Source organism: Struthio camelus, chromosome Z (assembly GCF_040807025.1).
Source record: "Struthio camelus isolate bStrCam1 chromosome Z, bStrCam1.hap1, whole genome shotgun sequence".
NCBI classification, from domain to species: Eukaryota; Metazoa; Chordata; class Aves; order Struthioniformes; family Struthionidae; genus Struthio; species Struthio camelus.
The window spans coordinates 30,848,164-30,860,394 of record NC_090982.1 but is presented as its reverse complement, the minus strand read 5'-3'; the positions used below and the strand labels follow the sequence as shown (position 1 = coordinate 30,860,394).

General features: G+C 35.9%; 1 long non-coding RNA gene across 1 annotated transcript; it reads right to left on the bottom strand.

Annotated features, from left to right (window-relative positions):
* Nucleotides 1-1,159: 1,159 nt before the first annotated feature.
* Nucleotides 1,160-9,737, bottom strand: LOC138064678 (uncharacterized). Its single transcript, XR_011137923.1, has 4 exons — nt 7,950-9,737; nt 4,880-4,949; nt 3,044-3,247; nt 1,160-1,236 (listed from the first exon to the last, which is right to left on the bottom strand). It is a non-coding gene; the product is annotated as an uncharacterized lncRNA (long non-coding RNA).
* Between the last annotated feature and the right edge of the window lie 2,494 nt (nt 9,738-12,231).

The following is a 12,231-nucleotide window of genomic DNA, read 5'->3' as shown; positions in this document are numbered from 1 at the left end:
AATGAAAAATGGGAAAGAAGTTTTTAGTTCTGTAGCATAATTAAGGCTTTTTCCCTCTTTATTCTGCATAAAGAGATGGTTTTCCTGAATATATGCACTTACATTGCATGATACCTAGCTACAGAGTTCAGGCACCCAAAACTTAATGGTCCGGAGGCCAAACTTAGGCTTGAGAGCATATATAGGCCGTTCATGACAAGGCAGAATTGGCCAATGAGGTCTGTTTTCCATCTGTCCTTTTCTGATGTTGTTAATTTCAGTGGCGTTCACTTATTTACACAGGTGTAAGGAAAATCAGTACATTTTCCCCCTCCTTTTTGCTAGCACAGTAACTTTGAGTGCCTTTATCATAGATATTTTCCTTCAGATGTATAATCTCTGTGAGAGGGACTAAGGCAAGGCGATATTCAAATTATACTTGTAATAATTATTGTTAATATTCCTTACATTTTAAGGATGTAGTAATTCCTGTTAGGGTTCTTCTTTACACTTAGAATGATTGCAGGCTATATAGTCTTCCTGCAGGATATTTATCCATAACCATATGTAATAACCTCACTAGAAAAACAGAAATACAAAGTGAACTTGTACACTAATGCATATGTACTGTATGGAAAGCAATATTTAATCACTTCTTTTCCTTTAAATAAGTAGCTACCTAGACAGATAGCTATCAGGAAATAACATAAGCATTATGCTGTGCGACAGGAGCAAGATACAGTGTTAGGAGTAGGCAGATTTTCGGCCTATAGTATTCCAACAAAGTTTTCCAAGTAAATTGCAAATAACCTGAGTTTCTCATGTTTTCTGCCTTTTCTCTCTCCCTTCCATCTCCATTCAGCCTTTTTAACAGCATCCTCACTGATCCAAAGACTGCTTGTTTCCTGTCTCTCTTCGGGAAGTTTCTGCTTGGTTCTTTTGACCAGAGTTCAGCACAAAACAGGGAGAGGCCGAGAGACTGATGCTTATGTTTAGATCTGCGTTAGATGGTGTCCTCCTGAGAAACCAAGATTCAAATTTTCATCCACTAAAATCTTCAGTTTTTATGTCTGAGAATTATGGCCCATCAGGAAGAAAATGTTATAAGATTAGATATTCTGGAGAGATCACACTGATCCTCAGAGAGGGAGATTCTGATACAGAGATTAGTATTTGACTACCTGCTTCTTCCCTGGGGTGGTTGTTTGAAAAGTTTCTGTTTTGCTTGTTTCTTCCCACAGTTTACCAGAACTGTACCTGAAATACAGCAGAAGTTATCCGTCCTTCTCTCTCAGTGATTTCCAGCTTTTTGACATGGTAAATCCAGTATATATATATTTTTATATATATATACATACATACATACATACACACACACACACACACACACACACACACACACACACACACACACTCACACTCACACACACACACACACACACACAACCCATATAGTAGTATATATGGAAGCCAGTATACTTTAAAAGAAAATTGAAACAAGTTAGAATAAAGTATGGATTTTTTGCTTTTTGCATTAATGATCTTGGATTTGATGTTTCTATGATTTTGTTTGCCTCTTCTCCAGACTCAGAAAGCTAGAAGTATTTGGCTGTCATGGTCTAACTGAGGTCCGCGGCTAATTGACTGTCCAAATCTACAGGTGCTGACCTGTGGCAGAACCCTGAACATTACCCATGTCTGTTTAATCACACATGTTGAAACATCTGAAGAAAATAAATTCACTCAATGTAACTGGGCTCAGTGTGGTAAGGAAATTTTGATTTCTAGGTCTTATCTCATTTGTTTTAAAAATGCCAGGTGGAGTTTGATTTATAGCTGCCATATGTGCATTAATAGATACATATGGATATTTGTAATATTCTCTGTTGGTACTGGCTAAGTACTTGCAGCAGTTCCCGTAATCCACAGGATACACAGTAGCGCCTGCATTTCTTCCTTCTCTTTAGACCAGTGGGCATGGTATTATACAGTTGATGTAATATGAGGCATAGTAGTGTTTCCCACACATTTTACAGCAGAGCATATGCTAAAAATACTATGATGGTGCCCTCCATTCATGTGCTGAGAACTAGACACTTGGTTTGCAGTGTTTTCTGCAAACGCAGTTTCATATATAGAAAATAAGTCATTTAGCAGTTCTTAATGAATGTCAGTGGGAGACATTACATTCAGCTTAAAAAGAAACACTGTTGAGGGATAAAATGGATGAAAAGTATTTTCAGTGAGAGCATGCAAATGCTTGCTGTGATGAAGAGCAAAACACACACCTTAGGAAGATAAAGTAAATGATAGTTGGAAGAACTTTTGTTATTAAGAGAATAGCCTCTAGCTTTGAGGTCTCTTGTCGCTTGTCACTTGTATGAGGACTTGTCACTTGTATGAGGACTTGTCACTTGTATGAGGACTTGTCACTTACTTTATTTATTTTTGTATCTTAAATTATCGTGTCAGTTCTGCGTTTCTCTAAATGGACTAGCAGTGGCAAGAAAATGTGGATGCCTTTTTGATTTTACAACAGAGAATGGATTATGAGAAGAGGATCCAGACACATTATGTGTGTGTATTAATGAAATCAGAGTTTTCCAAACATAATCCTAAATGTTATTTCTGTATATTGTATTTTCTGATCACATCCTTTGTCTTTTGAAAATGCAAATTCCTCAAGGAGCACGGACCGTGTCTTCCTGAGGGTCTGCAGTGCCTAGAACATTTTTGATGGTAACATGTTAGGTTAATGATAATTGCGGACAACTTGGGTAAGCTTGAATGACCATTGGTTTTTATCGTTTTCAGCTGTCATTAGATGCTCCTACAGAGAGAGGGCACATAGCTAAAGAATATGTTTTCATTTCTTTCCCCTTTCTGTGATGTATTTTAGATGAGAGCATGTTGTCATTTTATTGTGACACAGTGTCCTAAACCAGAGTATTTAGTTCTTGGCTCCTGTTCACACGTGACACATAAAAGGGTAGTGGAAACCAGCACCTGTCTATGAACAATCAGGGACAAATCTGAGTGGTAAAAGGAAAATGCTTATACGTACATTGGTTTTGTAAAGTTGAGTGCTTCAGTCTTTGCAGAAATCATTTGGTGGGACTCTCTGGTATTTCAAAAGCAGTTTCCTTATGAGAGATGGTGCAGTGATAGTGTGCAAGTCCTGAATCAATGGTTAGTCTTCTTGAGTCTAGTCGTGGTTACAAGTGTGGATCTTTTGAACAGTGTCGTCTTTGGCAGAAGCCTGTTACATCTGCAGAAACGTACAATTTTTTGAGCTATTTCGATTTAGCGAAAAATGGAGATCTTTAGTTTCCTTCCGAATGTATCTCAGTAGGCTAAGATGGCGATTCTCTGTAGAAAACATTTATCTTGCTATGAACAATCAAACGTTACATTACTGCTTTGCAAAGACATTCATATTGAAGCAAATACTGTTGAAATCATGATACTTAATGCAAGGTTACAACATTTTGAATTACTAAATTACTGGAGAATTCCTTTGTTATTTGAAATGTAAATACTGACAAGCACTTCACTGTTCGTAACAGAACGTTATTTTTTCTAACCTTCTAAACACATGGAAATGAAGGTAAATGAAAAAACTGTTACAGAAGTTATTTAAGATAACTGAGATGCTGAGACGTCATGTACTTTAGAAAGGAGTTAAGCTTTCTTCCACTACTGTAAAATCCTGAATTCACTGAAGCTGTAATTTCCCATAATTTCTTTTAACTTTCTGTGAGGTTCTATGAAATTGGAAATGGTGAAAATGGTGGTGTGGCAGAGACTGCTTTTGTCCTTTTGTCTTGTGTGTTTTGATGATGCCTGTTGATAAAATTTAAAGGGATCCTTCCCTCATGCTCATTAACCATATTGCTAAGTGTTCCAGCTGTGCCTGCTACTCACTGAAGAAAGTGGGTATCGATGTGGGAATATGATTCTACTTTCATAGTAAGCCTTCAAATATACTCACGCTCCTAAAATTTTAGGACAAATATTGCTGATGTTTATAGCTCCAAATGGTTATCTGATAATGGACTTCAACAAGAAGTCTATGTTCTTGCAGTCTCTTCAAAATATGAGGATTTCATGGTATAATGAAATTTGACATGAATTTTATTCCGGCATATGATATATATATTCTGATGCAAGACCCGTCTTAGTAACTATCTCATTTTTTAGCTCTTAATTGGTCAATTAGTGCTTTAAAATGCCATACTTTTGAGACACAGTTATGAATTTTCCAAATTTATTATCCATCTTTGGTGAGATAATTCATGAATAAACACACACTACTGAGTTTTTGTCTTACAGATTGACACTCATAAGCTGCTTATGTGTGAGAATTGCAAGCAAAGCTAGTGGATCTCGCATTTAGAATTCAAATGAAGCAAGTTGTTTACGGAATGTTAACTGTAACCCTCAGTCCTGTGTAGTTCATTTATATTCTAGGAATTGCTACATCTTCCTTTTCAAAATTGAGCGCATGTATATAAAATCCTGAGGACAAGGTGCGGGAGGCATCTTAGTATAAGAATTTAATGTAAAAGAGGTCTACAGAGATCACCTTGATGATGTAGTGAAAATCCTTTTCCTTAACCATTTTTGTTACAACTTTTCTTTTTACACTGAAGCCACTTATATATAATGTAAGCAGAAGGACTGAGAGATTTTATTTATATATGTATGTATACAGTTTATAAATTTTTGAATTATCAACTTACACTGCTTCTGTTATGCCTTACTGTGTTACTAGTATGTTTATTTTAAAGCATTTAGTAAGTCTGTATATATCATCCCGAAAACATGACTGTTTATTGATTTCGTGCTGTTATGCTCAGTCAGACATACTTCAAAAGTAATCATTTGTTATGAAACCTACAGGTATCTTGATGTAGGAATTCAGGCTTTGGCAGGCACTTGTTGCCAGCTTCATTATCTTGATCTGAGCTCTACAGCAGCAAACAAGAGAGAGAAAGACATTTTTCAGAGGTTTACAAACCTGAAAGTACCTAGTATTCTGTTTCATTTTCTATCTTTTTTTTCCTATAAGAACTATATTAGAATTTTGTTTCTTTTTTAGAATTTTCATCACTAATTATGAATATGCAAACATAGACTATGCTTATAACCTTCTATGTAAAGAATACACAGTGGGCTTCACTGGAAAAATAAATGTATGCTAATCACACACTGTGATTGTTACTGTTTGTTTCATTCCTTTCTATAAGCAAAAAATATGCTGGAATTCCTTGGTTAAGACAAATATTATGACACAGTGATGCAAATACGAAGATGAGAATGATACTTGCTGTGCAGGTTTACCTATATTTGAATGTTTTATTTTGCTCATTGCCTTTGTTTGGAATAAACACAAAACCACACAGGTATGTGTCTGGGTTGCCTTAGCAATTAGACTTGTGTTACCCACACATTCAAACTCACTTCTTGAAAGAAAAACTATCAGTCAGCTTTTCTTGTTGTCTTCTTCCTCCTGTGCTCCCCTCTGCCTGCCCAGTCATCTCAGCTGGGGCTCCCGCACACCATCATTGAAGGTAACATGGGGACTCGAATCTTACTGTTATATGGGTAACTAGTATTTTCTCTCCCCAGTGTGACCTAGAGAGTCTCCTCAGTTAGAAAATACTGCATGCACAACCCTGATAAAAATATCCATGCTACCGACAAAGATTTACAGCTGAATAAGAAACATTTTAAAATGTCTTATGGTTTGCAGTTTATAGCAATTGATGTGAGAGTATTCAGTAGTGTATTTACTTATTTCCTATTTAAAAATCAAAATTAAAGCCCTGTCTGCCATATATTGTCTTGGAAAAGTCTTCATATATCAAATGCTCTTAGGTTTATAATATGTAGAGTTGAATCAGACTGTTTTATTACTCATCTGTATGTTTTATGCTTTTTCATAGCACACAGAGTAGATACTATATGTAGAAATTACAAGCAAATGTACTTACGGAACTGTTTTCTAGAGATCTAATCCCTCATAGAAAAGTGAATTAAAGGAATTTAATAGGTAGGTATGTGCGTCACAGGAAAGAGAGTAGGAAAAATGATCAGTAATCACCTATAGGTATATATGCAAGGCTTTTCTACTTGTAAAGAGTATTTGCAAACCTCTGTAACTTTTACTTGTGGCAGCTGTGATAAGGTGTAAGTATCTCATCCTAGAAAGTTTTTTTTTTTTTAAAAGAAGAGAAATACCTCTGACAGTTTAAACAAACAGTTAATCTTGGGCTAGTATAACTGATAGTAGTGTATTAAGGATGTAGACTATTTCAGTAGAAAGGTTTGATCCTTGCCAAGCATTTACTCATTAGGAAAGGATGTACTCTGACTGGTCCCTGGATTGCTTGGAGGATTCAGGCAGAGCAGACAGCAATCTCTGATTCAGTAGATTTATTTCTTTAAATGTGAATCCAAAAAAAATATTTTACATGTGCATTTACTATTGCTCATTTCCTTTCTGGTGGTCATAGGCATTGCAAATAGCCCATTCCCATTTATTATTTTTTTTTCTTACTACTGAGATTTGCGTGTATGTTAACAGCAAAATAGGCTTTTTGTCTATTCAAAATATTTTCTCTTTGGAAAGCTTAAAAGTGTCTTATTTCTCCCTTTTAAAACTGTTATATATTTAACTGAGATTTTATATAGTGGTGTTTTGGCTCAGATATTCAAAGAAATACTGTGACAAAGTTGTTGAAAAAGCAGGCAGCTTGTAATTTTGTTCCTAAACAAAATTCTCACTCTTAATGACTTAGTGAAAATGAAACCAGAAAACAATAGCCAAGGTGTGATCCATGTAACTTATGTGATCCTTTTCCTTTAAAAGCTGTCTTTCAGAACAATGTTCTATGCATATATTGATTTTTTTTTTTAGTTATCTAATTGTAGGTGACATTTCAAATAGTCAGATATGTGAACATTATCTGCATTCTAACTGAGGCACAATATTCATAGAATGTATTCAGTATTTATTGTCTATGTATACCTGTGGTGACTGGAACAAAATTTGTTCACGTTTCAGGGAATATGAAGATAGCGTTTTAAGGAAAGTATATAGGCATGTGTTTTCTCATCCTGCGTTGCAATTTCTCTACTCATCTGTGAGGCTGTTCGGTGTGTTTATGTGCATATATATGTATATGTGTGTGTGTGTGTGTGTGTGTGTATGTACGTGCATGGTACTTACACAGACTGCCATAGAAATTAATGAAAATGAATGGGTCCTGTGTAGGTGCATTTCAGAGAAGGTTTGTAGTTTGTTTGGTACAGAGAGTTTCATGATAGGCTGTTTCAGCTTATATTTTGGATAACGTTTGTCTGAAAAGTCAGTGAAAATTTCAGTTGAAAAAGGTAAATTTTCTTTGACCAGCAATGGTTTGGGGTGCTTGTTTTCTTCTTCAGAGTTGGGCTTGAATCTTAAGATTGATATGACCTTTTTTTTCAAATTTTATCAGTTTAAAAAAAATCTGGATTTTTTAATAATCATCCAGATTTTTTTTATTTGTAAGTATTTGTGAGAAAAAAGTGTTAATTGTTGTTGATATAAGTGATACTTGACCAGAAACATTTATGATCAGGAAAATGCCGTCTCCAGCATATGTGTGTGTGTGAAAGGATTATTTTTTATATCTGTTCTTCATATACATATATACATATGCATGCCTATATACATATGTATATAAGGATTCAGGTGACTGAAATACCAAGGAGAGTTACATGCACAAGATGACTAGCATGTGAGAACTAACATGTTAGCACAAGGCTCTGTTTATGCGTTCTCCTAAGATGAATAGCACTATTTAATTTTTGGCTCACCTTCTGAAGAGAAGATGTGTAAGCAATGTGACGTACTCTAGAACAGATATGGAAGATTGTTCTAGTTCTGTTCACTCTTTTCCTGAACAAATCTAGTTTTTCCATACCTTTTGTATAGGGTCACTTTTCCCAGGCTGTGATTATTCTTGTTTTTCTCTTCAGGAGTCTCTCCAACTGATCCACGTAGCAAAAACTGGGCGTAGTTCTCCCATTGAGACTTTATTAGAGCCGAATAGAGTGGAAATTTCCTTCAGGTGTCTCTAAGGCTGTGCTGCTCCATATACATTGCAGTATGATGTTTGCTTTACTGGCAATGCCATGACATTGCTGATTGATGCCCGGCTGATGATCCACATACCCTCTGGACTTTTTCCTGAAGAATTACTGTCTATCCAGTTCCTTCTCAACTAGTTTCTGCAGCCTGCCTTATCTTACACTTGTCTTCACTAATTTGTATGCCTTTTTTCCAACTTGTCAAAGTATTTTTGAATTCTTATCCTACTATTTCGCTTGCTTGCATCTACAAGTTTAATAAGAATATTCTAAGGCCTACTTTTGGAGTCACATTGGCTAGTTACATGCCCCCTTTTGAAAAACCCTATCAAAACTTCTTTTGCAAAACAGACGAATCACAAATAACATTTGAACTCCTGCATGGGTGAGTTTTAGCATCTTGTATTGACTTCTCCTTACTGAAATATCTTCAGCACTGATATGCTGAAGAGAAAAATTAGCTATTTAAATTGGACATGTGGACAAAGTGTCTTTTCCTAACCTGGAGAGTTATACATGGAAATTCACCAACATTTTGTTGAAACCTGTTACCAGTATTTACAAATTCTGACATTATTTCCACAGAGATTTTTTCCTTTCCCACTATATATAGATCACTTCCCTTTCCTTCCCTTGGCTCCTCTAAAACATGGAAAATGAAATTCAAATTACTTAACAGTTTTTAGAATTCTTCATTTAATATTATTTTATAATTTTTCAAAAGTAGAGCCTCAGCCCTTAAGATGGTGTGAAGCATAGGTCTTTGTGCCTACAGAACCCATAAAGATATTCTTAAAAATAGTTGGCAGAATTTAGGGTTAATTTGTTTTTTTTGTCTGTGGGTATCAGAGTGTGCTTGTTGGCCAGCTTCTGCCATGTCAGTCTGGAATGTGTGAAGCTCATTTTCTGCAGAGATGCCACTTTGGATGCAATTAAAAAACTGTAGTAACTGCAAGAGGCAGGAGTCTGGCTTTCCAGAAAAAAAACTTTCTTTAGTCCTTAGGTACAGTTCCAGCACTTTCTGTTAGATTCTGATAATTTAATGGGAATATGAAAGCATTATTATTTTCCTTATATGCAAAATATGTTCCTCAACTCATTCAGGGTTAACATTTAAAATGCAACCAGCTTGTGTTATCCTTACTGTAGTTTGTCAGTACAGTATGCTATAGTGGTATTTTTCATTAACAGTGGCTGTTTTTAAACTACCTACATTTTTGTTTTACATTATTTTTTCAAAACGATGGATGATTATACAGTTCTCAAGAAGAGAATATTTTACAGCATTATGATGTAGCTATTTTAACTGTTATCTTTAGTAGTGTATAGTATAGAGAGTCATGAAGAGTAGAACAAATTTGCTAGTATATGGCCATATTTTAATTTAAAGTCATGTTTTCAAAATACTTTATATTAAATGTAAGAACCATTATACTCATCTTCGACGCTGGATCTTTGGCTGGATCTTTGACACTTTGACTTTGATCTGCTGTATCATCTTTGGGTTTAGCTTAAATGTTAACAATTCCTGCTGACCATTTCACGTTGGAGCAGTCCTTGTTTCTGTGAGGGGCATAAAGTCATAGGGGAATATGTTTCGGCTCCCTAATCAGATGGGTGAATGTGATTTACTTTAAAAAAAAAAAAAAAAAAAAACAAAGTCAGCAGAGTTCAGTATGTTCACTGACACACAGCTACAAAGTGTTATGAAATACAATATTAATATATCTAAAAGCTTTTAGCCCAATAGTGTAGTTTATTAAAACACTTAGACCTCATCACAGCTAAATTCTAACTTAATGCATCCAAGTGAGTGGCAGTTACGATGTTTGCTTTTCAAAAATCAGTTGTTCTAGGAGGATGATCAGACTGCCACTAAAAGCACATGTTTTTACATATACAGAATTCACTTTACATGGATATGTTCTGGCATTCGCCTAAATTTTACTTCGTACATTAATATCAATATGCTCACTTCGTAAAAGATTTGTGAGCTTTATCAAAAGGTTGATATAGTCCAGGTTGTGGAAGACGTTTGACCTCTGGAAAAAAACCCATATATTTAAAATACTTAGTTTTGTCGTCTTCTCCAATTTTGCAAATCTTTAAGATTTGCAAGATAACATGCAAATTTAAAAGGAATATTAAGTCTGTTAATGAGTTTAGACTCATAACATCAGCCTTTTCTTTATGACTTGATGGCAGATGAGAAGTCTAGTTTCATTGTGTTTTTAAAAGGTCCACTAGAATTGAGTTTATTTTTTTTACCGATTCTCTACCAGTTGCTGGTACGCGTTATCTTTTTTGTAATTTGCTCTTAAGCAGTTATAAAAATATACTTTGAGAAAAGAAGATCTCTTAAATTGGTAGAAACTCTGACAAAAGATTTTTCAGATCTCTCATCTAGAAGCCATGACAAAATCTCACCCTTTAAGATTAACAGCCACGGTATTTTATGTAACATTCCACAAGAATTAATAGAGCTTTATAATTCTGCAATTCTTTTATTGTTTGTTTTACATTTCAGTTCTGAGTCATGCAACTAATCTTCCTCAGTATCATAAACTCATGAGCTTCCTTTAACACTTTCCTACTTGGAAGATCTTGCGGGGATGCTGTTACTACACCTGTGTTCTTGTCTAGCCTCGCCATACTATTAAGACAGTATTGTGTACCTTGTAATAAATAACCATTTAATGTTGGTGAATGCACAAATTTTAATTTAGCAAATGATTCAGAATTAACCTTGCTGAGGTGGAGAGCATGTGCTTTAGTTGTATTCACATTTACTCAGCAGTTACGGCCTACCTATGAAATAACTCCTTTCAAAGTACTGCATGCATAATCCTAATAATAATGTAATCTCAATTGTTATTTTGCTCTTTTATAAATACAAAGGCCCAGTTCTACATAGCCTATTTCCACCCTAGTAAATTAAACACACAAGAACTGTTCTCTCGGCACAGGAGCCAACTGGCATGAAATTGCCCTCGTCATAACTCTTAAACTCTCTCACTTCCAGAGCTGGATGACTACATGCAAACTGTCTTATCTCATCTCTCAAACTGTGTGCAGTAATCATTTGGGAGAGCACAAACTGTTCTGGGCCAGGGGCTTGTGCTAAGCTATTTAACAGTATAGATGATTGAGTTTCAGCGTCTTTGCCTGAGTTCTGGCACTGTTTGCGTTGTTAGTTGCAGTCAAAGGGACTGGTGTGGAGACACACCACCCAAAACTGCTATCAATAGGGCGTAGGTTAATTCTGGCTCTGTTGAGGAAGGAAGTCCTGGGTATGTCCGGCGGTCCCTCAGGCATGTCAGTGCCGAGCAGCTCAACAACCTCTTGAGGTCCAAAGGCCTTGTTCTTTAAGGGCCTTATCTGATTGATGACAGATTGGTGAAGAGTTTGCCTAATATGAACAGGAAAAGTCTTCACATAATGAAACAGCGACAGCTATTTACACTCAAGATAAAGGAGAAAGACACTAGTTGTGTGATGTCTTTCTTTATAGAATAACCTAAATTACGTAAAAGCATCATGCATGACTTGGAAGACTGGTCCAGACCTCTTCTCTGTTGGAATAGATTCAAACACTTCTTGCTCTCTATAAGGAGCCCTGTTCTTTATGCTGTCTTACAGCTGTTCAAGTGGTTGCATATATATCACTTGGCAAGAACTGGTGAAAGTAACCGAAGATTCTTGAGCGAGATAGTAATGCAAGATGGACCAGTGATGAACTAGCAGAGGGGGAACTGAAATCCAGTAGCTGCTCCAAAGATAATTAATTTTATCTAGTTACCGTGCACTGTAAAATGCAGAAATTATACTTTGAGCAGATGAACTCTTCTCCCCCACTCCACTGCTGTCCTAAATAGCTTTGCTGTTTGGATACCTTACCGAGGAAGGAGAACAGTAAGTTCAGATTGCTTCAGGCAGGGCAGTGAATTACACTTGATTGCCTCTCTTTGGGCAAGTATTCTAATATACTGAGCAAGAAATGAAGGTAAGAGGAGGGTGAAAGAGTGACCTCTTCCTCTGCAAAGAAAACTTAGCCCTTGCTGTATTTTTTAAAGAAGGGCTTTAGCACTAATCTGCAGAACAAAGGTCAAAACTAAT